General features: G+C 39.2%; 1 long non-coding RNA gene across 1 annotated transcript; it reads right to left on the reverse strand.

The window, feature by feature from the left end:
* Positions 1-666: 666 nt before the first annotated feature.
* LOC144579416 (uncharacterized) lies at positions 667-1,588 on the reverse strand. The gene is made up of 3 exons (XR_013526880.1): positions 1,509-1,588; positions 1,283-1,418; positions 667-1,205 (listed from the first exon to the last, which is right to left on the reverse strand). It is a non-coding gene; the product is annotated as an uncharacterized LOC144579416 (long non-coding RNA).
* Positions 1,589-4,222: the final 2,634 nt, after the last annotated feature.

Consider the following 4,222-nt stretch of genomic DNA (forward strand, 5'->3'; position numbering starts at 1 on the left):
AGGGAATGTTCCTGCCTGAATGACCTCTGCTGAAAAACTGCATCTTCATCTCCATCATCATCTTCATTGTCACTATCAGGAGTTTACTATATATCTGAAAACTGTACTAACAGCCTTACATGTTTCATTTTACTTAATTTTGACACCAACTCTGAAAAGGGGTAATGTCAATCTTATTTTATAAGTGGGAAACTGAGGCACAGAGAAGCTTATTTCCCTAGCCATGCCAGTAGAACATAACAGAACCATAATTCAGATTCAGGTGAGCCCAGCTTTCAAGCCCATGCTGTCCCCCCTACCAACCAGTTTCTCACTGAGGTCTTGATGTCTGTGACTGGTGAATTATGTCTTTAAGACTCTTAAGAATTGAGCTATAAATTAAAATATATCTATACTCATTTGTTAAGAGGAATTAATTGAATCATGGGACACTGTGAAAACCATGATATTCTACAACAGAAAATGAGAACATGACAGTCACAAATTGGTTGAGTCTGAGTTTTTAAAACATGAATATGTGCTTTTTAGACTCACTTCTTGGAGGGGTGCCTCCTCTAACTGTCAGGGGCCACAGATTTCCCGCTGCTGTTGCTTGCTAACACCCAGTCAGCCTGCTCAGGAACACGTTGACAACATTAAAGACTGGCTGAATGTGCTCAGGGAAAGATAAATATTAAAAATGAGCTGAAGGACAGGAGGGAGGCTTTTTGTTTTTCTTCTGTGTGTGTGTGTTTAGCACATGTCGTTAGGCAAACAAACAATGCTATTTTCCGTTGCTTTATTTCTGAAACAAAAACGGTAGTGGGTAGAAGAAATCACATCTCAGAGATCAATAACTTTAATCAGGATCAGATCATTAACACCCTCGGCAGGCATGAAACACTTCACTCAAAGAACAGAAAGGAAACACTTGGAGGCAGTACTATGGTAAATATGTGTCTTTCCCTCAGATCAGAGGAAAGAGACCTCCTCTGAGGAAAGAGAGTTACAGAATGAAAACGATGCGTTTGTACATTTTGCTGCCTTGAAAAAATATTTGTTGGCTTCATGTTTCCCCTTACTATAAATGAATGTGTTACAATATGAACATCTTATCACTGGCTAAACTTTTAGTTCACTTCAACAGATGAGGCCTCTTGCAGGTTGCTGAAGGTGGAATTGGGCTTTTCAGGGTGAGTCTGTCTCCATCATGGACCCTCAAGCAACTGGTACAAGCCAAAAATTAGAAAACTCTGGAGCTTAGCATGAGGGAACAAAGAGCTTAAAGTTAGAAGAAACTTACTTCTTACAGAGCGAATCCTCTGTATGTGAAGACAGAAGAGACTATGCTTAGTTCTTCCCGGCGGGGACTTCTTTCTTACAGCTCATGGGAAACTCAACATTCTTTTTCAAGTAAAATTCCTCACCTGTGTGGTACACTATGGAAGGAGAAAGTTGGAGTTACCTTTCTTCCAGTTAAATACCAGACTTTTTTTTAACCTATTCACATAGATCTTGTAGTTATGTACCCATCTTCATTCATTTCTTCATTAAATCATTCCATAAATAATTACAGAGCCCACACCACGTGCCACGGGCATTTCTGGATCTGAAAATACAAAAACGAATAGATGAGTAAGATTTGATCTGTACTTTCAAGAAGCTCACATTCTAATTCCATTCAGTGTGATTAATGAGCCTTTAACAGGGGAAGGTACACAATGCAGCAGAGGTGAGCGTAAGGGATGCATCTCTACCCAGGAAGGTCAAAAAGGGCTTCACGCAGAGTGAGGCTTCAGCTGAGACCTGGTGGATAAAGAGCAGTTACTAAGCAGACATAAGAAAAAGGGCTGTCCATGAAGAAAGTGAATTTAGACAAGACACAGTGTGCAATGGTCTTCATGCACAGTAGTACCCTGATGAGTAGTAAATTGAAGGGTTTACTTATTGAAGAGATAATATAGGCTAAAAATTAGAAAATCTTTAAACTATTTTTAAACTTTCAAAACAACTTAAAAATAACAGTTTAATAAAGGAGGCTAAAGAGGGTTGGGGTTCCTCCTGCCCTAAATAAGATGGGGTATCATCATTTTTAGGTAACTATACTCTCCCATAATGCATTCTTTATGGCTCACATCAGAAAGAGAAAAGCCATTTTCGTTCTGCAAAATGATTTGAGTGGGTGCCCTAAATAAATATATACAGGTATTTAACCAGAGACGGAATCCAAAGCTGGGAAGACCACAGGGACCTTCAGACTCATAATCCACGCGTGGTCAGTCCAGCTATCCCTCCAAGAGGAAGTACACCTTCAGATTTAGCTCCATGCCCTGCAGCACTCAGCTGGCTCTTCTAACTGCAATGCCGCATTGCTGACTCACAGGCAATCAGATAACCACCCAGAACCTCACTTTCTTTTTCTGCCTCTCCACACATAGCCAGCTCTTTCCCCTCATAAATAGGCACATTTCAGCCTTCTCCCCATTCTGTGTCTTGTCTGCTCCTAGTTATAAACAAGTTTTCTGTATTTATTTCTAATCTATTTTCTAAATCACCAAAGTCACACTGAATTCTGAATCTATCTTTTATCAAAGTAATAGAACCCAGTTTACACAACCTTGTCACTGATATACTTAATAATCTTCACTGGTCTCTGCTATGTCATTGATTTAAATGTGACTAACCCTGGTTCTATGACTTCTTCCTAGTGAACATCACTGTGTCTCTAATCATCTAATTTGAAAGACTATTCTCAGATTATGTTTCTAGCCAGATGCTAGCAGTTAGAAGTGTATGTGCTGTTGGTCATATTTCCACGAGGACTGACATTGTGCTTGCTGCAAACTCAATTTAGAAACATGACCAAGGTCAAGAGAAATGAGATCTAAAGAAACCAAAACTATCCCAACTATCCTTCTGCCCTACATGATTAGGGTTTTCTGATAGGGCTTGACCTTGACAAGCAATCACCCGAGACCACCTGGCAGTTGTCTTTAGAGTATTCAAAGGAATTGTATACAACCGAACCTAATGGTAATTCTGTAAGGTTGGCATTTAAAGTCCTGTTTAATAGATGAGAAAGCTGAAGAACACAAAAGTTAAAGGGTTTTCCCTGATTTGCACACAAGTAAATGGCTAAACTCAGATTTAAAGGCAAGTACTCCTAGGTCAAATCACGTATCAACTCTCTGGTTCTGGAAAAATAAATTTTGTAACAGTTTCCTCTTAAAAAGTTAGAGTTACAATCTGTAATTTTCCATGTCATCTCTAGGCATGTTGCAGGATTCCTATTAATTCTTATTAATTGAGCAAATATTCCATCAACAAAAGCAGGCGAGTATCACCAGGTCACGGAATGTCAGTCAGCCCAGGTTTTCAGGTAAGAAGCAATCATAGACTGTGCTTGAAAAGTCGTGTTAGCCTCGGGATGCAGCAAGTGACGTTCAGTAGCATCAAGACTGCGGCCAAGGTAAGTAACATTGGAACGGATGACATTTCCAGGAGCTCAGACCACAGATCCTGTGTGGCCATTCTTCGCTCCATTTCTTTTTCTGCCTTTTAATTTGCTGTCTGCTCTTTTCTAAAGTACCGGTGTATATTTTCTATCATGCTGAGTTTTAGCATGTTGGTTCAAAAACACTAAGTAACTGAAATTGAAAAATAGCAATAAGAAGATGAAATCAAAGTATGTGAAAATTTTTGAAAGCATTATACTAGGTCTTTCATCTTTTTTTAAGATAAAAGGAACAAATTAGCCTCCAATACTTTGATAGGGGAAGCTAATGGCATAAACTTAATTAAAGGTCATAGACCCGAAAAAAGTCTGTTTTATGTGATGAAGACAGCATCTTAGGGAGCTGATAAGGGCTTTGTGTGTCAAATTTACATGGATAATTTATTCTCTACCCTGCTTTTGATTACCCTAAAGGAAGTATAGTGGTAATAACTACTGGAAGGCTTTGGAGAAATTAACAAACCTAAGAGAGTAGTGATTGTGGGACTCCTAGATGATAGTAAAATGTGAGGGTTTCTAAGTCGTTGCAGATACATGGTAGGTTCTGCCAGAGAGATAACGTTTGATCAGTAATCCACCACTTAACAAACGGAATAGCATCAGACACCAATTGACTTTCAGGAGAATACATAGAAGGAGAAGAAGCTGAACCAACTTCCCAGGACTCACATGGGTCTATTTGAAGCCAAGTGAATTCTGTGACCTCCTATCAAGGAAAACAAAAGTGGG

This window comes from Callithrix jacchus, chromosome 15 (genome assembly GCF_049354715.1).
Source record: "Callithrix jacchus isolate 240 chromosome 15, calJac240_pri, whole genome shotgun sequence".
NCBI classification, from domain to species: domain Eukaryota; kingdom Metazoa; phylum Chordata; class Mammalia; order Primates; family Cebidae; genus Callithrix; species Callithrix jacchus.